Below are 26,264 nucleotides of genomic sequence, written 5' to 3'. Positions count from 1 at the left end.
GGAGCGGCAGGCAGAGGGAGAAGCAGACTTCTCGCTGAGCAAGGAGCCGGATACAGGACTCAATCCCACCACCCTGGGATTGCAACCTGAACCGAAGGCAGACACTTAACGGACTGAGCCACCTAGGCATCCCTGAAGTTGATCATTTTTAAACCCCTAAATCTCTACACAACAAAATTATTTTCAGTAATAATCATGACATCAAACTGATAATAATAATGGCCAGAAAAATAGTGAATTTTTATTTTATTAAAATTTGGGTATATAAAACATGCCAGTAAAATTTAAAAAAATGAAACAAAGATTACATTAAAAAAGGAAAAAATGTAATGGATTAATTCTATGAATTACATTAATTTAATTGGTAAGGGAAAAAATTATACCTGAATATTGTGTATAATGTTATTTGAATAATAACATTAGAGTTTAATTGCAATTAAATAAGAATTCCAACTAAAATAAAGATATTATTCAACTTAACTGAGATGTTTTATGTATGAACTAAAACTTATTAGCCTTCTGCTCAGAGTTCCAGTCTGCTCTAAGTCATGTGTTTCAATGTTTGCTGCAAACCATTTGAGAGCTAGTCTTTATGAAACCAGGACTGGCCCATATCTGATTTCTGTCCACAAAACGAAAGCTGTTTAGATATTAGAAAATGTTGTAAAATTACCAAACAAAAATATTTCACCTTGCAGTTTGAACTCTGTTTTGCTGTTTTAAATTTTAAACCCAAATAATGATTCCAAGTGGTCACACAGAATAGCAGAATTGAAGTCATATTCTCTTTCTTCATCTTTACACTGACTATGCCAACGTTCATTTCAAATCTGTTTAGATGCAAGAATATTACTACCTCCCAGGGGTTTCAGACACAAGATATTTTTCCCTCATCTCCAACCCTCCCAAACTAGCTCAATGATTCCAAACCATTAGGAATGCCAGGGGCCAGTTGTGTAACTGGGAATTCTCAAACTACAATGTTTATTTTCAAGAAGGTAGTAAAGGGGTGCCTGGGTGGCTCAGTCAGTTAATCATCTGCCTTTCAGCTCAGGTCATGGTCCCAGGGTCCTGGGATCAAGCACTAAGTCGGGCTCCCAGCTCAGTGAGGAGCCTGCTTTCTCCCTCTCCCCACTGCTTGTGCTCTCTCTTTCAAATAAATAAATAAAATCTAAAAAAAAGTGGTAGCAAAAAGGGGCCCCTGGGTGGCTCAGTCAGTTAAGTGTCTGCCTTCTGCTCAGGTCCTGGGTCTGATCTCAGGGTACTGGGATGGAGCCCTGCATCGGGCTCCTTGCTCAGCGAGGAGTCTGCTTGTCCCTCACCTTCTCCCTCTGCCCCTCCCCTCACTTGTGCTGTCTCTCAAATAAATAAAAATCTTTTATTTAATTTTTAAAGATTATTTATTTATTTATTTATTTGACAGAGATAGAGAGAGCACAAGTAGGCAGAGGGAGAGGGAGAGGGAGAAGCAGTCTCCCTGCTGAGCAGAAAGCCCAATGCAGGGCTTGATTCCAGGACCCTGGCATCATGACCTGAGCCGAAGGCAAGATGCTTAACCCACTGAGCCACGTAGGTGCCCCTAAATAAAAATCTTTTAAAAAATAAATTAAAAAATAAAAAGAAATATAGGTAGTAAAAAGTGCTAATTTGAAGCTTAAATATATATTATTCATTTGTATCCAGCAATTGTTCATGACTAAACAAAAATTTTTAGGGAGAAGTGTTTTATCATTGACACTGTTTAGAATTGCCAGTGCATGGTAGGTTTTTATCATGATTTTTTTTTTTTAAAGATTTTTTTATTTATTATTTGAGAGAACGAGAATGAGAGAGAGAGAGAGAACACATGAGAGGCGGAAAGGTCAGAGGGAGAAGCAGACTCCCCGCCGAGCAGGGAGCCCGATGCGGGACTCGATCCTGGGACTCCAGGATCATGACCTGAGCCGAAGGCAGTCGCTTAACCAACTGAGCCACCCAGGCGCCCCATGATTTTTTATCCTTTCAGACAATATACCCTGTTACTGCCTGCACCCAGGGCAGACCACTCTGCTGCCTCACTGTTACGTTAGCACAATACTGAGGCAGAGAAAGTGAAGGAACCCCATGAAAAAAAGCTGTTTTTCTTGGCTCCTTTTCCTGCTTCTATTCTTGTTAGGACCTGCACCCTTGTCTTAACACATGCCTTAATGTATGTCCTTATAAAGGTCAAGGAGTTAATAATTTCTTTGGAGACTTCCAGCACAATAGATAACGTCTATGGAGCACCCAGGCGAGGTTGTCATGAAAGTTTTCTAAGACCACTGACTCCAAACACCTTGACACCAAGACCCCTGGCTCCAGGGCGTAAGTGACTTATGGAGGACACCTGAGTACTCGTCCTTGCTCAACCAGTTCCTAGATGCCTGAGAGGACTTGTATCCCAGACCACCTTCCTCAATAAAAACTCCAGACCCCCAAGCAAAGCCAAGACTCATGCTCCTTTTCCTTTCCGAGTCTCCTAGATACTGTTTCAGGATTTCTTTTCCTTTAGTGCCTGAGGTTCTTGGTCATGCCACCTCGAAGAATGAAGAGGTAGACCAGACGAAGAGTGGTGGGCAGCAAAGCAAAGTTCATTGAGCGATAGCACAGAGCTCCTGAAGAGGGAGGGGACCCTAGAGAGTTGCCGTTCTGGCATTTAAATGTAGAGGTTTTTATGGGCTCTTTTGTGGAACTATCTTAAGCAACCAGCGTGTGGGCCCTCTGTGGATTGGCTGCTAAGACGTGCCAACCAGGGCTTTGATCACGTACCCATTTACCTATCAGGTTAATGCTCACAGGCTGATGATCTTTTGGGCTGACATCTGGGACTTAGGTCTTTAAACTGCCTCAGCTCGTGATAGTGACATGGAACCATCTTAAGCAACCAGGGTGTGCTAAGTGGTGCCAATCAGGGCTTTGATCATGCATCTACTTATTTGCTTAATGTTCACGTGCTGGTGGTCTTGTCTAAGCTGCAAAACAGGATGTTAGTGCTGTTTCGTCTTAGCTGTCAAGATTTCATGTTTTCTTGTTGGGGCCCCTGACTGTGATTACCTAACTGTCCAACTAACTCCCAACATTTGTGTCTGCTCTCTCTATATTTTCAATAAACTCTGCTTTCATTTCTTGCTGGTCCGAGGATGATTTCCATCCTGTGAGCCAAGGACCCTCTTGGCTGGTCCTGCGGAAGGTCCTCTGGGTCCTCGGACACAGCCAGCCTGCGTCACTGGTGTATGATTAAGTATATGTGATTAAGATACTGGTATATGAATACTCTTGCTCTTGGGTACTACAGACTGAAGTATTTAGATGAAGTTTCATAATGTTTACAACTTAATTTCAAATGACTAAGATAAATAGATACCCCTGTGTACACACACACAGCACACATAGAGAGAATGATAATGAAGATACGGTGAAATGGTAACAGTTATTTAATAGAGTAATCAGTGGTGCCTGGGTGGCACAGTCAGTTAAGCATCTGACTCTTGGTTTTGGCTCAGATTGTGATCTCAGGGTCGTGGGATCAAGCCCCGCATAAGGTTCCGTGCTCAGCTTGGAGTTGGCTTGAGATTCTCTCTCCCTCTCCCCTCTGTCCCCCTTGATTGTGCTCTCTCTATATATATATCAAATCAATCAATCTAGTAATCATTGTACTATTCTTTTGTACAATTCTTTGGAAATTTTTGAAATTATTTGTAATGAAAAATTGTAAAGAGTACTTTACCCATTGGTAAATTCAATGAGAGAAAAATATATGTATATATACACAGGTATATATTTGTATTTTTAGTTACATATGATGTCAGTTTTTCTCACCAATTTTCTAACATAAATGTTTAAAAATCAGGGCGCCTGGGTGGCTCAGATGGTTGAGCATCTGCCTTCGGCTCAGGTCATGATCCCAGGGTCCTGGGATCGAGTCCTGTGTCGGGCTCCCTGCTCCTTGGGAGCCTGCTTTTCTCTCTGCCTCTCTCTCTGTCTGTCTTTCATGAATAAATAAATAAGATCTTAAAAAAAATGTTTAAAAATCACATGATTCAAGAATTTGAATTCTTAAACAAAGAATTGCCATCTTTCAGAAAACTTACCTGCTTAATGTAGAGATCATCTATAGTTTTTGATGTAACGACTGATTGTACTAAAACGATATTGTGCTTAAAATTATAGCAAAGTAATTCTGTTTGAATAGGGTCTAGGTTAAGTGGGGCATTAACTATAGTTTCAAACCTTAAAAAATACTTTCTTCGTATATTTATTTTGCCTAAGTAACAATTTTTAAAAACTCAATCCATAAATTTTCTATTTCATTATATCCTTTTTATATGGTAGTATAAAATTAGCTTGTTATATTAATTTGAAAATCAATTGAAATTAATTTTTTTGGATTTTTTTTCCAGCTCTAGTTTATTTTTAAAAAAAACAGACTTTAGTGCACCTGGGTGGCTCAGTTGGTTAAGCGACTGACTGCCTTTGGCTCAGGTCATGATCCTGGAGTCCCAGGATCGAGTCCCGCATCGGGCTCCCTGCTCAGCAGGGAGTCTGCTTCTCCCTCTGACCCTCCCCCCTCTCATGTGCTCATTCTCTCTCTCAAATAAATAAAATCTTTAAAAAAATAGACTTTATTTTTTAGACCAGTTTTAGGTTTACAACAAAATTACACCAAAAGTACAGAGTTCCCACATACACCCTCCACTGGATATGCAAGCATTCACAATGTTCAGTATCCTGTACCAGAATGGTACATTTGTTATACACAATCCTTGAGCCAACATTATCAACCAAAATCCATAGGCTACCCTAGAAGTCACTCTTGGTGTTGTACATTCTATGGGTTTCGACAAATGTATAATGACATCTTCCCCATTTAAGACCATACAAAATTGTTTTCAATTTAATTTTTTAATTAAAATATTTCCAGGAGATTTTTTACAAAAAGAGTTAAATCCTTTAATTTAAAATCTCAGTATTTAGGGGTGCCTGGGTGGATCAATCAGTGAAATGTCTGACTCTTGATTTCAGCTCAGGTCATGACCTCAGCATAGTAAAATTGAGTCCTGCAAGGGGCTCCCTGCCCTGAGGGGCTCCCGGCTTTGCAGGGAGTCTGCTGGAGATTCTCTTCCCCCCTCTCCCTCTACCACTTCCTCCCGCCCTCCCCCGACTACCTCTCAAATATTTTAAAATAAAATATCAGTATTTATACTATTACTAGAACTACCAAATCTGTCAGTAAATCCTATTCTAATAGACTTCTGTTATACTGCTTATTTTTGGCGTAACTGTTCATATTACTACTGCTGCAGGATTTCCTTCTCCTTCAGTACCCACGGTTCTTGGTCATGCTGCTTCAAGAATGAAGAGGTAGACCAGAGGGGTGGGCAGCAAAGCAAGGTTTACTGAGAGTACAAAGTTCCCGGAGTAGGGGGCACCCAAGAGGGTTGCCACCAGAGTTTCTAAGTCTAGGGGTGGGTCTTTATGGGCTTGTTGGAGGCTGTTGTGTGTGTGTGTGTGTGTGTGTTTTAAGATGTTATTTATTTGACACAGAGATAGTGAGAGGAGGAACACAAGCAGGGGGAGAGGGAGAAGCAGGCTTCGCACCAAGCAGGGAGCCCGATGTGGGGCTCTATCCCAGGACCCAGGACCTGAGGGGAAGGCAGACACATAACCGACTGAGCCACCCAGGCATCCCTGGAGGGCTGTTTTATTTTATTTTATTTTATTTTATTTTTTATTTTTTTTTATTTAAAGATTTTATTTATTTATTTGAGAGAGAGAGAATGAGAGATAGAGAGCATGAGAGGGAAGAGGGTCAGAGGGAGAAGCAGACTCCCCGCTGAGCAGGGAGCCCGATGCGGGACTCGATCCCGGAACTCCAGGATCATGACCTGAGCGGAAGGCAGTCGCTTAACCAACTGAGCCACCCAGGTGCCCTGGAGGGCTGTTTTAATCTGATTAACCCTCCCTGTGCCTGTCACCCAATCGGGTTTTTGTTAACTATCTATCACATGGGAAAGGGTGGAGGGCTCCTTCCAAGGTGGTGTAAAATCCTTTTAAGGGTGGTTTACCCTTAGGCCAGGGGCTCTTGTCCTTGCTTGTCTTTCTTTCAACTCTCCTTCATCACTACCATAAGCAGATCTTTGAAACTTTTCACTCTTGGATACTTAGAAGTTTTCACTATAGTGATATCTGTTTCCATGTAAGTCATTGCTTTCAAGTGAATAAAGTAGTTTTATGGTGTCAAATAAAAAAAAATTCAGATTTAGGTAAGGAAAGACTTTATTCAAAAAGGTTAACGTCAGGTGGGAAGGATGGGAGGGACCATTGCAATAGGGAGAACTCTCTGACAGTATTAAAGTGTCTCAAAGTTTAGACAGAAAGGATTTTTCTTTTATTTTTTTTTAAAGATTTTATTTATTTGACAGAAAGAGACACAGTGAGAGAGGGAACACAAGTAGGGGGAATGGGAGAGGGAGAAGCAGGCTTCCCGATGAGCAGGGAGCCCGATGCCTATGACCTGAGCCAAAGGCAGATACTTAATGACCGAGCCACCCAGGTGCCCCAGGACTTTTCTTTTATAGGGACGTATAAACAAGAATGGATGAAAGGGTGGGCTGGTGTGATTGGATAGTAAATCACAGAATGTCTTACCCTGAGGTCAGGCTATTTTCAGCTGGGTCCTTTTTTTCCCCTAAGATTTTATTTATTTATCTGAGAGAGAAAGAGAGAGAGAAAGAAAGAGCATGAGTGGGGGGAGGGGCCGAGAGAGAAGCAGACTCCCCATTGAGCAGAACCCTGAGATCACGACCTGAGCCAAAGGCAGATGCTTAACCGATTGAGCCACCCAGGTGCCCCTTCAGCTGGGTCCTCAAGGCAGGGTTTTGCTGGCTCAGACTGAGGGTGGGTGAAAGTTTAGGAGCCTGGGGAAAAAAGGGAAACAACCTAAATTCGATTAACAAGCACTTTCTTTCTAATTCCATGGGACAAGCAGTTCAGCTAGTCGTTTATGAGACAGAGTAAGGAAATTCAACGGTCTGTGTCTGGCCTTATTAGGGGGCATCAGTGAGTTTTACCTAAGTTATGCGTGGAAGGTTGGTTCTTTGCAATAAGCAGATTTGTACAACACAAAGAGTATAGGGATTCAGTTTAATCTGTTTTCCAGAATCACTAGTGTTAAAGAACAAAAATTCCACTAGAGTAAATTTGAAGATCTAATTTGCTTTATTAATCCGTTTATGAATTGGGCAGCGTCCCACCCAGCAAGTAGAGGGGAGCTCCCAAGAGTTGTACAAACATGAAAGGTGTTTATAGGAAGGAGGGTGGGGCAAGGAACTTATTAGCAAAAGAAAAGGAATTGTTTCAGGCAAGGTCACTTTCCCTGGGAGGGGGAGGGTGGAAGAGCAGGGGGTTTTACCATGCATGTTGCCTCATCTTCCTTTGGGGGATGGGGAGGACACATGTGACAGATTACCTCATTGGTGCTGACCAGAAAATTCCTGACTGACCGGTTAAGACCACATTTCTGGGGGAGGTTGAAACTGCAATTAGGTTAGGTATTAAGTCTGTGTGATGACTTGGACTAGCATGAAACTCCATCTTGTGCCTGTGGTTTTCTTTTTAACACTGGGTTTAGGTAACACTAAACATTGTCAGTCCCCTGTCTTGTTCAGGACAAACATCATTTGCAACTGAACCACTCCAAGGGATCATAAATCTCCTGACTGGGTGAAGCAGTGTCTAAGAAATCATCTCTTGTTGGTGCTGTTCCTGCAAAATCAGTCGAAACATCTATTAAGAGGTGGTGGTAAAGGTCAGTTGTTTTAGGGTCAGGCATCTTAAAAGAAGGATGCCTAAAATGAAAAAGAAATATTAATATAAAAATTGTATTACAAGGGCGCCTGAGTGGCTCAGTCAGTTAAGCATCTGCTTTCAGCCCAGGTCATGATCCCAGAGTCCTGGGATTGGCCCCGTGTCGGGCTCCCTGCTCAGTGAGGAGTCTGCTTCTCCCTGCTGTTCTGCTTACTTGTGCTCTCCCTCTGTCAAATAAATAAATAAATAAATATTTTAAAAAGATAGTATTACAGTATAAGTTTGGTAGATGAAAATCTTTCAGTTATTTGGCAGTGTTCCTTGAGTTCCTTAAAGCTAAAAAGTAGATGATTTTGACAGTGCTGTCCCCAGTCATGGTTACTTTTCATATTAGGGGATGCATGACTGGAGCATTTTGCCAGACTTCCCAGTAGCCCGGAAGTGGCTTGTCCAAAGAGAAAACTAGCCCATGCACAGACTGCTACTGTGATGAGTCCTTCCAAGTACATATGAAATAGTAGGGCTTTAATTCTCAATGCTTCTTCAGATCTTAAATAAAAAGGCCAGCTCTAAGAGTTCTAATAAGGACCTGACTCATCAGGTCTTTCTTTTTAGTTCATTATCATTATTTTTTTTAAAGATTTATTTGTTTGAGAGAGAGAGCGAGAGAGTGCCCCCCACCCCCATGTGCGAGTGGAGGGGATGGGTAGAAGGAGCTGATCTCAAGTGGACTCTCAGCCTAGCACAAAGCCTGAGGTCGGGCTCAGTCCAAGAACCCTGAGATCATGACCTGAGCCAAAACCAAGAGCTGGGATGCTTAACCAACTGAGCCACCCAGGCACCCCCACCCCCGGCTTTTTTAGTTTATTTAAAAAAAAATTTTTTTTAAGTGAGCTCTAGGCCCAATGTGGGGCTTGAACTCATAGCCCCAAGATCCAGAGTCACATGTTCTACTGACTGAGCCAGCCAGGAGCCCCCTGAGTACTCAGGTTTTAATTCTCAACACTAAGTCAAGAAAGGAGGGAGAAAATTTGGAAACATTAGTTTGGAGGACTGTGGCCAGACAATGAAGAAAAATGGAAGAATTGAAACTCTGGTAAAACTTGACAATGAGGGCGCCTGGGTGGCTCAGATGGTTAAGCGTCTGCCTTCGGCTCAGGTCATGATCCCAGGGTCCTGGGATCGAGTCCCGCGTCGGGCTCCCTGCTCCTTGGGAGCCTGCTTCTCCCTCTGCTTCTCTCTCTCTCTCTGTCTCTCATGAATAAATAAAATCTTAAAAAAAAAAAAACTTGACAATGAGTGAAAGATGACAGGATCTAGTTCAATTTACAGGTAACATGTTTTAGATATATTTTTTCATAGCCATCAGTTACCTCCAGTTAATAAAAAGGTTCAAAGACTATACATAGGATTAGAATCTGATAACCCACAGGAATGAGATAGTTTTCTAATGAAACAAAATGTCTCTCGGGGCGCCTGGGTGGCTCAGTTGGTTAAGTGTCTGCCTCCGGCTCAGGTCATGATCCCAACGTCCTGGGATCGAGCCCCACATCGGGCTCCTTGCTCGGCAGGGAGCCTGCTTCTCCCTTTGCCTACTCTGCCTGCCGTTCCCCCTGCTTGTGCTCTGACAAATAAATAAATAAAATCTTAAAAAAAAAATTCCTCTCAACAGTTTCCACCTCACCCCCCCACTTTGATCAAAGATAATCTCAAAGAAGGATTATTTTTTATCATAAAATAGGGCTGATCTCATTAGATTTGGCTTGATTATGTACATAGGTATAACAAGAATGGTAATTTACTATGGTAGACCCTTTTTTTTTTGATAGATCTTTTAAAGTTTGTTTTGCTGGAAGTTTTCATAAGGAATCTCAGATTGAACTTTTAAATATCACACAAGACTGGGAAGCCAAGCCAAGAACTCACCCCCAGATTTTACGTATAATACCTTTAGATTTGGGTGAATCATTCTCTTTTCAAGGTCCCCAAAATATCATCAGTTTCCTGGGCCTGCTAGGATGTGACATTCTTACTCTCATGTAAGGCTAGAAACTCTTTAAGTCTGGTACCAGGCTGGGTTTTCCCAAGAGACCTTTGTAGGCATTCGTTCATAAAACTAATCTTAGCTCCTTTAAGTACTGGGCCATATCTGATTCTGTGACTATCATTTTCAAATATGACATTCCAGTCAAAGCCTTGGATATATAACCAATATTTCCAATTATGTACTGTTAAGAAAGGGGAAAGATTCTTATTTAACCTATGCAAATAATTATGTTGCCATGAAAATAAGAACACTCAATCAGAATTTCCAAATTCTGGAGGGTTCAGGCAAGGGGGGCAAGAAACAAATTTTTTGTTTACAAAAGCATTTATTAATTTGTTGTGAGTTATAGATAGTGAAAGGAAAAGGGTTCCTTATATCCAAAAAACAGAACAGCATCTACAATATTACAAACAAAACCCATCATCATCCTTCCTCAGTTCAGTCAGTCCTATGTAATTCTATTCTGCTCAATCTTGAGTAAGCAATCTCATGAACCCGTCAGCTTCTCCACTGGAGTTCTAGAAATCCTGACTCAGTCCAGTGGTATTGCTATGGGAAACAAAAGCAGAAGGAAATGTAGATAAAATTAAACATCCTCATAACATGCCGCTCCTGGACAAGGACTTGAGGCAGCAGAGTATAACGTTCCTATAGGAAACTCCCAGCTGTCTTACTGTTAACGCCTTGCTAGAGAGAAAAACCACCATAGTCTGACAATAGCAAGTCCTCTAGCATCCTGAGAGTCTTCTTCAGCATAGGAAAATCCTTTTGACATCTCCCTTTTTCCTTATCTTCCCCGACTCCCAAGTATATAATCAGTCATTCCTCACAATCCCAGGGCAGCAGCTCTTTCTACACACAGGTCCTGTCCTGTGCTTTAATAAAACCATTTTTTTGCACCAAAGATGTCTCAAGAATTCTTTCTTGGCCATTGGCTCTGGACTCTAACAACACACCACTCCAAAAACCATACCAGTATGTTCTCGAAGTTATTTAAGCAATGCCATCAGTCACCCCACCCTACCCCAGGGCCCTAGAGTACCTGAAATCATCTTTTCCATGGATCTCTGCGGGTGTCCCTTTTTGATGGAAGATGAGAGGGTACCCCTATGAATTTTCTCTCATTTTTTTACCTTTTTTTTTGTTAAAGATTTTATTTATTTGAGACAGAGAGAGAGTGAGAGAGCACGAGCCGGGGAGAGGGGTAGAGGGAGAGGGAGAAGCAGGCTCCCCGCTGAGCAGGGAGCCCAACACAGGCTCTATCCCAGGACCCTGGGATCATGACCTGAGCTGAAGGCAGACGCTTAACCAACTGAGCCACTCAGGCGCTCCTCATTTTTCACCTTTAATTGGACACCATTTTCTATGCTCCCAATAAGATTGCTGGCAAGAGTTTTTGGAAAAACCTCAGCTTCCCCTCCTATCTTTCTCTTCTATCTTCTTTACTACTTAGAATGCTTCACTTATGACATTTCTGACATGACCAAATGTGTGTGCTGGGGTTTTCCCCATGCCAAACAATTCTCTGTGACAGCAGCTGGGCATCCTATAATTTAACTCAATTCTAACACTACCTACTGGAGATAATGCCAAATCCCACAGGTTAAGGGCTCAGTCCCATAGACTACTCTGACTACACTTCAAGTGCCAATCAAAAGTAGTAGGTCCCCAGGTTACCCTCAACTTCCATCCAATTTGGCTACAAATAGGGGTTCCCATGACCCCTTTCTCAGGTTCCATTGCTAGAGTGGCTCACAGAACTCAGAGAAAACACTTATGTTTACCTGTTTTTTATTTTATTTATTTTAAAAAGATTTTATTTGACAGAGAGAGCACAAGTAGCCAGAGCAGCAGGCAGAGCAAGAGGGAAAAGCAGGCTCCCCGCTGAGCAGAGAGCTGCCCCCCCAATGAGGGGCTCGATTCTAGGACCCTGGGATCATGACCCGAGCCGAAGGCAGATGCTTAATCAACTGGGCCACCTAGGCGCCCCTGCTTACCAGTTTAGTAAAGGATATGATAAAGGCTACAGATGAACAGCCAGATGGAGAGAAACAGGGTGAGCTCTCAGAAAGTCCTGAGTGCAAGAGCTTCTGTCCCCATGGAGTTTAGGTGCATCACCCTTCTGGTGGATATATTCGCCTGCTTGGAAGGTCTCTGAACTGTGTACTATTAGGTTTTATGGAGGCTTCATCATGTAGACATGTTCAGTTATCAGCTCCATTTCCGGCCACTCTTCCCGGGGTGGAGGATGAGGGGTGGGGCTTAAAATTCCAAGCTTCCGATCAGGGCTTGGTCTTTCTGGTGACCAGCCCCCATCTAGGAGCTCACCCAGAGTCACCTCAATAGAACAAAAGATGCTCCTAGTGCTCTTATCACTTAGGAATTTATAAGAGTTTTCAAGAGCCTTCTGTCATGGACAGGGTGAAAGACAAATATTAAAAAAAGACAGGCTCATAGCACTCTTACCAATTAGGAAATTATAGGAGTTTTCAAGAGCCTTGTGCCAGGAACCAGGGGTAAACAACAATACATATATTTTCCAGAATCTCATAGCAAGCAACTTCAATGTAGTTTCTAAGTGGGAAAGGAGGAATCAAGAAGATAAAAGCATGTAAAGTATTAAAACATACCCTTTCTGCTAAGAATTGGGTCCTTGGTATTATGAAATGGGCTTGTGATTACTAGGTGTATTACAGGTTTAAGCTAACTTTTGTGACATGACAAATTGGGAAATGAAAACCCATTATTCCTTCAGAAAAGTTTAAAACTAAACAGTTTTGAACTCCTAAGGTTCCATTTTGTGCTATTAACTTAATAGCTCAAACTAGAGTTTTCTGACCATTTTAAGAAATACAAGGCAAGGAGGGAGAAAGAAAAAAAATAACATATGTAAATAAAGGAACACAGTTTTCAGGAAGCTGAGAGCTATAGTCTATCATTCAGGGTTCCTGGTTCAGTATTTATGTTAAATCTAACCACAAAGACAGGCCTATATGAAACCTAAACAAATTGAGCTTAAATCAGTGGGAAGCTAAGTGATAAAATCTTGCAACTTTATTCAGAGTTAAAACAAAGGGAGAGAGAATTTCCTGGCATTATGATACAAACACTTGGTTCAGCATTTTTAAAATTAATCCCCACATCCCTATTATTTCTATCAACTATAAAATGTGCTCTTTAAAAAAGAATGTTATTTTTATTCAGGAAATTTTCCTAAGAAATTTGGGTACTCAAAAAATGTCCGTGCCTATTTTATCATGTGTGGTCCCCCCACCCCCCCAATATCAGAATAGAGGCTGGCTACAGACCAAGGTTCCTGGTACCAAAAAAAAAAAAAAAAGTAAAGATTTATCTCAGTTATCAGTGTGTTGAAGGACTTTGTTTTAATAAAGGTGAAATTATATCTTACAACAGGACTTTTTTACACTGGTTACATGAGAGATAGCATAGTCAGTTTGATATTTCACATTTTCAAAACAATACTAATGAGGAAAAATGTATATAGAGCAGTGTTCACCAAAGTGAATACTGGCCAGTGGAGAGCACTGGCAAAGATAAGAAGAAGGGAAATGTAGTCAGAGCATTATTCTCCTGTTTCCTCCGTATGGAGGTGGCAAGGGGCTGGATTCCTCCCCCCACCAAAGATCTCAGCTCCTGTAAGGTAGTTCTCTCCACAGTCCTCTCTGTCTCTCCAGTTCTAGCAATCAATCCTTCCCCTTGCCCTTGGGATGCCTCTGCTACTAGCTTCTAGGTGCTATGCCTTCTGGGTTCCCTGCACCCAGCTCACAGCCTTGCTCCTACTCCACTCATTAACCTTTCCTTGAATTATCACAGTTTGAATGTTCAGTCTTTTTCACGTTGTTATGGAACCTGGACTGGATTGCCCGACATAAGAACCAAGTGGCACCCGGAGATCTTGGAGGATAGGAGGTTTATTTAACACCGGCGGGCTCAGAGGAGAGAGATCTCCAAAGGTCTGAGCCCTGAGCACAAAGGGGGCAATTTATACACTTGTACTTCCGCATACTTGGCACTTTTGGGCGTGTGGGAAGCAGGGGAGGGAGAAGGACCCAGGTTGGTGCGCGTGGGAAGCTGAGCAGGGAGAACCTGAAAAGCCCTGGGGCAAGGACTGGGACTCTCTCACTGGCTCCATCGGCCATCTTAGGACATAGATTTTCCTTATCATTCCCCCCTTTGATGCCCCTTTATTTTTTTTTTTATTTTTATTTATTTATTTTTTTTATTTATTTATTTGAGAAAGAGAGAATGAGAGATAGAGAGCACGAGAGGGAAGAGGGTCGAGGGAGGAGCAGACTCCCTGCTGAGCAGGGAGCCCGATGTGGGACTCGATCCCGGGACTCCAGGATCATGACCTGAGCCGAAGGCAGTCGCTTAACCAACTGAGCCACCCAGGCGCCCTTGATGCCCCTTTAAACACCTGTTTAGAGGACATCATATTCATCTTCTAAGGGGCGATAGTGAGTAAGGACTAACTGGACTCTGATTTTAGTAATTTGAGTAGTGATAAATCTAGTGAAGGCATTAAGAATACAAGGACCAAACGCTACTATGAGAAGCAATAGGAGGGGGCCAATGAGGGGGGCGAATCAAGGGGACATTTGCAAGAGGGTATCCCACCAATTTGTCTGCTGGAGTGATTCCCACCGGTGATGTACTCGTTCTTGTAATTGGGTCAAAGTTTCTTGGACCACCCCCGACTCATTTAGCATAGAAACGACATTCCTCCTGTAAGAAGAGGCAGAGCCCCCCTTGTGCAGCCGTGAGCAAGTCGAGCCCGTGCCTGTTTTGGAGGACCACTGAGGCCAGTGAATCGAGTTGGCGCTGCGGGGCCAGGGCTGACTGAAGGCAGAAAAATACGCTTTGAGTTGATGAGTTAACCCCTGGTACTGAACCTGAGACATCCCAATGCCAATGGTGCAGAGGGCAACACCCGATGTGGCCAGCAGGCTCACGATAAGAGGGATGGGGCTTCGGGAGAGCATTGAAGGCGGCTAGGAGGTTTCCGTATATGAGTGGGGCATCAATCCCAGGGAGGACTGAAAGATTGGGTAAGAGACTGACAAGTGTGCATGACTGATTGTGCAGGGTGATGCAGATGTATACACCTTGATCACAAGCCAGGAAAGTGTGTGAGTCTCACAGACCCGACTGTGGCCTGTGATGGGAGAGGAAGAGTTGCCATACCGTGGTACAGGAGCCAGAAAGGGATAATCTGCAGTCCCTGGTGCCGAGGTGGGAGGTGACACGGTAGATTGGTTGAGGATGACACCTAGGTATTGGATGGGACCGGGCTTTATACAGATCCAGCAGTCAGACCTGACATCAAAGGTGGGCCATTTCAATTCACATAGGGTTCTCAACTTGCTGGGGTTCATCCTGACTCCAGTCTCCTGAAAACCCCTTCTTGAAATTTTTGATCATGGTCTCTAGAACTGTTAGGTTTACTCTGCCCTGACCCCATGGTGATGTCCCTGTGTGCGGTGGCACAGAAGACAAAGGGGGGGTGCCTCCTGAGGTGAGGAGACCAATCAGATGCCCATCTGGCCATGTACCGAAGGAGCTTAGGTGAGGCTTAGCTGTAGTGGTCTCAGTGTTGTGACTTACGATTGGAGGAAAACTATTCCGATGCTACCATAGACTGTACACCGTTCACCACAGAATCACAGATGGGCCCACTGACTCTGTTGGCTTCTCGGGACCTTAAGGGTGCCTGCCCATGGAGTCACAGAATCAGTCTGCTTGAGCATGCCAGGTCAGACTGCACAGTCACTCACACATTCACACTCCAGAAGTTATTACATTCCCTCCTTGGGAATCCCTACCTGTGAGACCTCTAAGAGGTCTCTGGGAGGTGATCAGGCTCCCCTTCCACCCCAATGGGGGTGGGCCTGTCTGGGTCCTGGAGCCCCAGGCCTTACTGGAATCCAACGTCAGGACAAGGTCCTCACCTGCCAAGTCTCCTCGAGTTCAGCAGGAACAGCAGAGTGGGGTCAGCCCAAGGCAACTGGGGCGGGAGACTGCTGAAAATTAGGCAGGGTGCGCCTTCCCCATTAGGATCCCTCCTTCCGTCACAGCCCCGCCATTGCCCCCAAACCGGTGGCAACAATGGGCCAGCAAGTTTGGGTTTCCCGGTCAGGGAACCAAATGTTACGGAACCTGGACTGGATCAGCCGACGGAAGAACCAAGTGGCACCCGGAGATCTTGGAGGATAGGTTTATTTAATGCCGGCGAGTGCAGAGGAGAGTGATCTCCAAAGGTCTGAGCCCCGAGCACAAAGGGGGCAATTTATACACTTCTACTTCCGCATACTTGGCACTTTTGGCGCGTCCGTGAAGTGGGGGAGGGAGAAGGACCTGGATTGGTGTACGCGGGAAGCAGAGCAGGGAGAAGAACCTGGAAGAGCCCCAGAGCAAGGACTAGGACTCTCTCGCTGGCTTGGTTGGCCATCTTAGGACACAGATTTTCCTTATTCCTGTGAGACCCCTAACTAATAGAACAACCATCTCTATTGCTGAGTAATATCAAGAGTTTGGACGATGGCTCTGAACCAGTTTGAATCATTCACTGGTGGGACACTGAGTTGAGCTGAACTTATGATAAGGTATAAAAGATAATGCAAAAATAATGGTGAGGCCTAACACACGTCTAGCACAAAACTTGACATACTTTTGCTGGAATATGGAAAAATTTAGCCTCTTGAGTTTATGAGTGAGCACAATCAGAGCAACAAATTGTGCTGCTTAAACAGCAGCCCAAGGTTGAAGGGTGACCAGCAGACTAGTATATTTAGTGTGGCTACTTTCATGGACAAGGCTGTACTACAGCAATAATTGATTATAATCATTGCTGGCTTGCTTAGTGTTCATTCAGTGTTTTAACTGCTTCAAACATACCACCAAAAGTTATAATATTTGTTTAAGTAGTGCCTTGACCTCAAAAACATCAAAAGAATCTCTAGGCTTAGTGTTTAAGCCTTGAATAATACCTATTGCTTAAAGTCTTAGAAATAAGGTTAAAATGCAAATTCATTTGGAAGAAGAAATACTAGTTGATTAAATGCATAAAGCAGTAGTTCTCAAACTTAAGAGTACATAAGAATTACCTCAGAAGCTCATTAAAAATATACAAAGCTGGCCCCTGGTCCAAAAGAATTTTCATTCAGATGTGACATAGGAATTGCACGTTAAATAAGCTCTCCAGATAACCCTGACACAGACCACATGTATTAGGTATTAATTACTGTAAAACAGATCACCCAAACCTAACAATTTAAAACCACACCCATTGGGGTACCTGGGTGTCTCAGATGGCTAAGCATCTGACTCTTGGTTTTGGCTCGGATTATGATCTCAGGGTCATCAGATCAAGCTCTGCTCTAAGAGCTGAGGGCGGCGCCTGCTTAAGATTCTCTCTCCCTCTCCCTCTGTTTACCCCCCAGCCCCCAATCCCTGTTCCCTGCCAAGTACCTGTGTGTGCTCTCTAAATAGACTACACTCATTGATTAACTCATTTTCTAAAGGTCAGGAATTCTGGAGTGACTTGGTGGATGCAAGTGCCTCAGGGTCTCTCAAGAGGTGGTAGTTCACCTGTTTAGCAGTTATCTGCTAACAGTTCAACTAGGTTGACAATAGGTTTTCCAATTTCACTCTTTAAGGTTGTTGGTCTAGGCTTTAGTTCCCTGCCACGTGAGCCTCTCCACAGGGCTGCTCACAATATGACACTTTCCCCAGAGTGAGTTACCAGAAATGGAGAGATAGAGATGAGAGTGTTCAAGATGGAACCCTCAGTCTTTAATAACCTAATCTTGGAAGTGGCATACCATTACTTTTAGCATATTCTATGGGTCACACAGAACAATCCTCATGCAATGTGGGAGGTGGCTAGACAAGGGTGTGATACCAGAAGTGTGGGTCATTGGGGGCCATCTTGGATGCTGGCTACCACACTATATTTTCAGTAATTCTGTCAAACAAAAATGATTAATATCAGCTCATACTCTTACCGGAATTTTTTCTCCATTGGTGCCCACGGTTCTTGGTCATGCCACTTTTAAGAATAAAGAGTTAGATCAGGGGGTGGAGCAAGATGGCGGAGGAGTAGGAGATGTGGATTTCGTAAGGTCTCAGGAATTCAGCTGGATAGGGATCAAACCATTCTGAACACCTACGAACTCAACAGGAGATCGAAGAAAAGAATAGCAACGACTCTGAACAGAAAAGCGACCACTTTCTGGAAGGTAGGACGTGCAGAGAATTGAATCCGAGGCGATATTCGGGAGGATAGATGGCGGGGGAGGGGGCCTCCCTCAGCCGCTTCTGGCAAGTGATAGAGCAGCAGTGCACAAAATCGGAACTTTTAGAAGTTGGCTCCACTGAGGGACGTCGCTCCAGTGGGTAAGTGGGGGGTGGAACCCTCGCGGGACAGTGTGGTCTCAGGACCCTTGGGGTCACAGAAAGACCAGGGATGCCTGAGTGCGGCAGAGCTCCCGGGTATCGGAGTGGGGAAGCCGGCTGCAGAGACGGAGCCGAGGTGCGGGCTCTCAGCTCGGGGATGCCATAAACTGTGATTGGTGACAGTCGGGCCACTGCACCTCCAGCAGGGACCCAACAAGCGGCAGAGCCAGGGAGACTCCCCTTCCTCCCCTGGGAGGAGCGGCGCAGGAGCACACCGCAGAGATCTGCTGAGTTTGGAGACTCCACACAGGGTCGTGTGCCAGAGATAGAAACACTCGGTCATAGGCCGGGTGAGCACGGACTCCGCCAGAGACCGGGGAGACGGGAGTGACTGACTGCTTTACTCTGGGGGTGCACTGAGGAGGGGGCCCCGAGTTCTCGGCTCCTCTGGGCGGAGATTGGGAGGCCCCGCCATTTTCACTCTCATCCTCCAAAGCTGTACAGAGAGCTTGCAGGGAACAAACCCCCTGAGAGCAAACCCGAGCGTATTGCTTAGCCCGGACCGGCAAAGGCGGGGCAATTCCGCCTCCGGCAAAGACATTCGGGAACCACGGCAACAGGCCCCTCCCCCAGAAGATCAGCACGAACAGCCAGCCAAGACCAAGTTTACCGATGGAGGAGAACGGGAGAACTCCAGCGCTAGGGGAATACTGCACATAGAATTCATGGCTTTTTTACCATGATTCATTAGTTTTTCAAAGTTAATTTTTTTAACTGTTTTTTTTTGAAATTTCTTTTTTCCTTTTTCAACCAACATCTTATGAATCCCTTTTTGAAAGAAAATTTATTTTTCATTTTTAGAGTCATATTCTATCCCTTCATAGTAGTTACCCTTATTTTTGGCATATATATATATATACATATATATATATGTTGTTCACTCTTTAAAATTTTGAGATAGTTTCTTCTAACACATCAAAATATACCTAAATCACTAGGGTATGGCTTTGTTCTAGTCTCCTGCCTGATCACATTCTCTCCCTTTTTTTTCTTTTATTAAAATATTCTTTCTTTTTTCAAACAACTTATCTTGTCAATTCCTTTTATAAAATCTTTTATAATTTTCATCTTTACAGTCATCTTCCATCCCTTCATTGTATCAATCCTTATTTTGTACATATTTAAGCCTTTCTTTAAAATTTTAGGAGGCACTTTCTTCTAACAGACCAAAATACACACAAAATCTAGTGTGTGGCACCAGTCTATGCCCTAGCCTGATCATATTTGATCATATTCTGTTTTTTGTTTTGTTTTGTTCTGTTTTTATCTTTTTCTTTTTTCTCTTTCTTTCCCTTTCTTTTCCCCTGGTTTCAGGTTTTTTCTGATTTGTTTAGAGTAAATTTGCTGGGGACGTTGTTAACCTGTTAGCATTTTGTTCTCTCATTCATCTATTCTCCTCCGGACAAAATGACAAGATGAAAAAAAAAAAAAAACCTCAGCACAAAGAACAAGAGGTATTACCGTCTGCTAGGGACCTACTCAATACGGACATTAGTGCGATGTTGGACCTAGAGTTCAGAATCATGATTTCAAAGATACTAGCTGGGCTTGAAAAAAGCATGGAAGTTATTAAAGACACCCTTCCTGGAGAAATAAAAGAACTAAACTCTAACCAAATCAAAATCAAAAAGGCTATTGATGAGGTGCAATAAAAAATGGGGGCACTAACTGCTAGGATAAATGAGGCAGAAGAGAGAATCAGTGATATAGAAGACCAAATGATGGAAAATAAAGAAGCTGAGAAAAAGAGAGATAAACAACTACTGGATCATGAGGGCAGAATTCAAGAGATAAGCGATACCATAAGACAAAACAACATTAGAATAATTGGGATCCCAGAAGAAGAAGGGGGGGGCAGAAGGTCTATTGGAGCAAATTATAGCAGAGAACTTCCCTAATGTGGGGAAGGAAACAGGCATCAAAACCGAGGAGGCACAGAGAACCCCTCTCAAATACAATAAAAATAGGTCAACACCCCGACATCTAATAGTAAAACTTACGAGTCTCAGAGACAAAGAGAAAATCTTGAAAGCAGCTCGAGAGAAGAGATATGTAACCTACAAGGGTAGAAACATTAGACTGGCAACAGACCTATCCACAGAGACCTGGCAAGCCAGAAAGGACTGGCAAGATATCTTCAGAGCACTAAACGAGAAAAATATGCAGCCAAGAATACTATATCCAGCTAGGCTGTCATGGAAAATTGAAGGAGAGATAAAAAGCTTCCAGGACAAACAAAAACTAAAGGAATTTGCAAACACAAAACCAGCCCTCCAAGAAATATTGAAAGGGGTCCTCTAAGCAAAGAGAGACCCTAAAAGCAACATAGACCAGAAAGGAATACAGACAATATACAGTAACAGTCACCTTACAGGCAATACAATGGCACTAAATTCATACCTTTCAATAGTTACCCTGAGTGTAAGTGGGCTAAATGCCCCGATCAAAAGACACAGGCTATCAGATTGGATTAAAAAACAAGACCCATCAATATGCTGTCTGCAAGAGACTCATTTTAGACCCAAAGACACCCCCAGATTGAAAGTGAGAGGGTGGAAAACCATTTACTATGCTAATGGACACCAAAAGAAACCTGGGGTGGCAATCCTTATATCAGACAAAATAGATTTTAAAACAAAGACTGTAATAAGAGATGAGGAAGGACACTATATCCTACTTAAAGGGTCTATCTAACAAGAAGATCTAACAATTGTAAATATCTATGCCCCTAACATGGGAGCAGCCAATTATATAAGGCAATTAATAACAAAAGCGAAGAAACACATCGACAACAATACAATAATAGTGGGGGACTTTAACACCCCCCTGACAGAAATGGACAGATCATCTAAGCAAAAGATCAACAAGAAAATAAAGACTTTAAATGACACACTGGACCAAATGGACTTCACAGACATATTCAGAACATTCCATCCCAAAGCAGCGGAATACACATTCTTCTCTAGTACCCATGGAACATTCTCCAGAATAGATCACATCCTAGGTCAGAAATCAGGTCTCAACCGGTACCAAAAGATTGGGATCATTCCCTGCATATTTTCAGGCCACAGTGCTTTGAAACTAGAACTCAATCACAAGAGAGAAGTCAGAAAGAACTCAAATACATGGAGGCTAAAGAGCATCCTACTAAAGAATGAATGGATCAACCAGGAAATTAAAGAAGAATTTAAAAAATTCATGGAAACCAATGAAAATGAAGACACAACTGTTCAAAATCTTGGGATACAGCAAAGGCAGTCCTGAGAGGAAAGTATATAGCAATACAAGCCTTTCTCAAGAAACAAGAAAGGTCTCAAATACACAACCTAACCCTACACCTAAAGGAGCTGGAGAAAGAACAGCAAATAAAGCCTAAACCCAGCAGGAGAAGAGAAATCATAAAGATCAGAGCAGAAATCAATGAACTAGAAACCAAAAGAACAGTAGAACAGATCAACGAAACTAGGAGCTGGTTCTTTGAAAGAATTAACAAGATTGATAAACCCCTGGCCAGACTGATCAAAAAGAAAAGAGAAATGACCCAAATCAACAAAATCATGAATGAAAGAGGAGAGATCACAACCAACACCAAAGAAATACAAACAATTATAAGAACAAAGTATGAGCAACTCTATGCCAGCAAATTAGATAACCTGGAAGAAATGGGTGCATTCCTATAGATGTATCAACTACCAAAATTGAACCAGGAAGAAATAGAAAACCTGAACAGACCTATAACCACTAAGGAACTTGAAGCAGTCATCAAAAATCTCCCAACAAACAAAAGCCCAGGGCCAGATGGCTTCCCAGGGGAATTCTACCAAACATTTAAAGAAGAATTAATACCTATTCTCCTGAAACTGTTCCAAAAAAAAAAAAAAAGAAATGGAAGGAAAACTTCCAAACTCATTTTATGAGGCCACCATTACCTGGATCCCCAAACCAGACAAAGACCCCATCAAAAAGGAGAATTACAGACCAATATCCTTGATGAACATGGATGCAAAAATTCTCACCAAAATACTAGCCAATAGGATCCAACAGTACATTAAAAGGATTATTCACCATGACCAAGTGGGATTTATCCCTGGGCTGCAAGGCTGGTTCAACATCCGCAAATCAATCAACGTGATACAATACATTAACAAAAGAAAGAACAAGAATCATATGATCCTCTCAATAGATGCAGAAAAAGCATTTGACAAAGTACAACATCCTTTCTTGATCAAAACTCTTCAGAGTATAGGGATAGACGGTACATACCTCAATATCATAAAAGCCATCTATGAAAAACCTACAGTGAATATCATTCTCAATGGGGAAAAGCTGAGAGCTTTTCCCCTAAGGTCAGGAACGCGGCAGGGATGTCCACTCTCACCACTGCTATTCAACATAGTATTAGAAGTCCTAGCCACAGCAATCAGACAACAAAAGAAATCAAAGGCATCCAAATCGGCAAAGAGGAAGTCAAACTCTCACCCTTTGCAGATGATATGATACTTTATGTGGAAAACCCAAAAGACTCCACCGCAAAACTGCTAGAACTCATACAGGAATTCAGTAAAGTAGCAGGATATAAAATCAATGCACAGAAATCAGTGGCATTCCTATACACCAACAAGACAGAAGAGAGACAAATTAAGGAGTCGATTCCATTTACAATTGCCCCCCAAACCATAAGATACCTAGGAATAAATCTAACCAAAGAGGCAAAGGATCTGTACTCAGAAAACTATAAAATACTCATGAAACAAATGGACGAAGATACAAAGAAATGGAAAAACATTCCATGCTCATGGATTGGAAGAACAAACATTGTGAAGATGTCAATGCTACCTAGAGCAATCTACACATTCAGTGCAATCCCCATCAAAATACCATCCAGTTTTTTCAAAGAAGTGGAATAAATAATCCTAAAATTTGTATGGAACCAGAAGAGATCCCGAATAGCCAGAGGAATGTTGAAAAAGAAAAGCGAAGCTGGAGGCATCACAATTCCGGACTTCCAGCTCTAATACAAAGCTGTCATCATCAAGACAGTATGGTACTGGCACAAAAACAGACACATAGATCAATGGAACAGAATCGAGAGCCCAGAGATGGACCCTCAACTCTACGGTCAACTCATCTTTGAGAAAGCAGGAAAGAATGTCCAATGGCAAAAAGACAAGTCTCTTCAACAAATGGTGTTGGGGAAATTGGACAGCCACATGCAGAAGAATGAAACTGGACCATTTCCTTACAGCACACACAAAAATAAACTCCAAATGGTTGAAAGACCTAAACGTGAGACAGGAGTCCATCAAAATTCTAAAGGAGAACCCAGGCAGCAACCTCTTCGACCTCAGCCGCAGCCACTTCTTCCTAGAAACACCGCCAAAGGCAAGGGAAGCAGGGGCAAAAATGAACTATTGGGATTTCATCAAGATAAAAAGCTTTTGCACAGCAAAAGAAACAGTCCACAAAACAAAAAGACAACCAACAGAATGGGAGAAGATATTTGCAAATGACATATCAGATAAAGGGCTAGTATCCAAAATCTATAAAGAACTTACCAAACTCAACACCCAAAGAACAAATGATCCAATCAAGAAATGGGCAGAACACAGGAACAGACATTTTTCCAAAGAAGACATCCAAATGGCCAACAGACACATGAAAAAGTGCTTAACACCGCTCGGCATCAGGGAAATCCAAATCAAAACCTCCATGAGATACCACCTCACACCCATCAGAATGGCTCAAATTAACAAGTCAGGAAATGACAGATGTTGGCGGGGATGTGGAGAAAGCGGAACCCTCCTCCACTGTTGGTGGGAATGCAAGCTGGTGCAACCCCTCTGGAAAACAGTATGGAGGTTCCTCAAACAGCTGAAAATAGAGCTACCATACGATCCAGCAATTGCACTACTGGGTATTTACCACAAAGATACAAATGTAGGCATCCGAAGGGGTATGTGCACCCCGATGTTTATAGCAGCAATGTGCACAATAGCCAAACTGTGGAAAGAGCCAAGATGTCCATCGACAGATGAATGGATAAAGAAGATGTGGTATATATAGACAATGGAATATTATGCAGCCATCAAAAGGAATGAGGTCTTGCCATTTGCAACGACGTGGATGGAACTGGAGGGTGTTATGCTGAGTGAAATAAGTCAACCAGAGAAAGGCATGTATCATATGACCTCACTGATATGAGGAATTCTTAATCTCAGGAAACAAACTGAGGGTTGCTGGAGTGGTGGCGGGGTGGGAGGGATGGGGTGGCTGGGTGATAGACATTGGGTAGGGTATGTGCTATGGTGAGCACTGTGAATTGTGCAAGACTGTTGAATCACAGATCTGTACCTCTGAAACGAATAATGCAATATATGTTAAGAAAAAAAAAAGAAGATAGCAGGAGGGGAAGAATGAAGGGGAGTAAATCAGAGGGGGAGACGAACCATGAGAGACGATGGACTCTGAAAAACAAACTGGGGGTTCTAGAGGGGAGGGGGTGGGGGATGGGTTGGCCTGGTGATGGGTATTGGGGAGTGCACGTTCTGCGTGGAGCACTGGGTGTTGTGCACAAACAATGAATCATGGAACACTACATCAAAAACTGATGATTAATGTATGGTGATTAACATAACAATAAGAAATTTTAAAAAAAAGAATAAAGAGGTAGACCAGACAGAGTGGTGCCCTGCAAAGCAAGGTTTATGGAGTGACGGCAAAATGATAGTACAAAGCTCCTGAGGAGGGAAGGGACCCAGAGGTTCTAAGTCTAGGGGTTTTTATGAGGTTGTTGGAGAGCTGTTTTAATCTGATGAACCCTGCCTGTGCCTATCATCCAATTGGGTTTTTGTTAACTATCACATGGGAAAGGGTGGAGGGCTCCTTCCAGGGTGGTGTAAAATCCTTTTAAGGATGGTTTCCTCTTGGGCGCCTGGGCGGCTCAGTTGGTTAAGCGACTGTCTTTGGCTCAGGTCATGATCCTGGAGTCCCAGGATCAAGTTCCACATCGGGCTCCCTGCTCAGCGGGGAGTCTGCTTCTCCCTATGACCCTCTTCCCTCTCGTGCTCTCTGTCTCTCATTCTCTCTCCCTCAAATAAATAAAATCTTTAAAAAAAAAAGTTAAAAAAAAAAAAGGATGGTTTCCTCTTAGGGTAGGGGCGGGGTGGGGGGTGGGGCTTGTCCCTGCCCGCCTGCCTTCCAACTATCCTTCATCAATACTAAGAGCTGCTGCTTCTGCAAATTAGCGTAGGGAGAACATATGATCCAGTAAGGAAATAGAAAAGAGAACGTGACCAACCCAGCACCAGGCCAACCCCTGGTCCAGACTGGCTAGGTTGAGCACCATGCTTAATGCTTATGCCCAGAATCTTGTCTGCTGTTGGCCTGGGCCCCTTTTGTGTCTCTCATTCTCGCCTTAATGTACTCTGGCCTGGCCTGACACAATGTCTTTTATTTTTTTTTTAGAGATTTTATTTATTTATTTGAGAGAGAGAATGAGATAGAGAGAGAGAGCATGAGAGTGGGGAGGGTCAGAGGGAGAAGCAGACCCCCTGCCGAGCAGGGAGCCCGATGCGGGACTCGATCCTGGGACTCCAGGATCATGACCTGAGCCGAAGGCAGTCGCCCAACCAACTGAGCCACCCAGGCGCCCCTGACACTATCTGTCTTGATGTAGAATATCTACCACTTCCCTCAGCCTCTCTGATGCATAATTGAATGTAATCAGTCTCTAATATTGAATATACTCCCTTTATATAAAAGGTTTAATTATTTATGTGCTGTCTGTATATTTTAAAATATTTTGTCCTATGTTTATTATTTTATTCTTTCATTTATTCCTTTGTTCACTCTCCAAATGATATTATTTGTCTACCATATGCCTGGCATATTTCCCCCGCTTGAAACCTCCCATGGTTTC

The 26,264-nt window shown here is 43.0% G+C and overlaps 1 protein-coding gene across 1 annotated transcript in view; it reads right to left on the bottom strand.

The window, feature by feature from the left end:
• The window catches only part of LOC141374854 (uncharacterized), a 130,624-nt gene that overhangs the window by 88,234 nt on the left and 16,126 nt on the right, over positions 1-26,264 (bottom strand). The window lies entirely within an intron of this gene.

The sequence above is a fragment of the Callorhinus ursinus genome, unplaced genomic scaffold, assembly GCF_003265705.2.
Source record: "Callorhinus ursinus isolate GAN/ISIS: 27379988/994484 unplaced genomic scaffold, GSC_fseal_2.0 scaffold23, whole genome shotgun sequence".
In the NCBI taxonomy this organism is placed as follows: domain Eukaryota; kingdom Metazoa; phylum Chordata; class Mammalia; order Carnivora; family Otariidae; genus Callorhinus; species Callorhinus ursinus.
The sequence above is the reverse complement of the archived record's forward strand: the minus strand, read 5'-3'. Positions and strand labels throughout refer to the sequence as shown.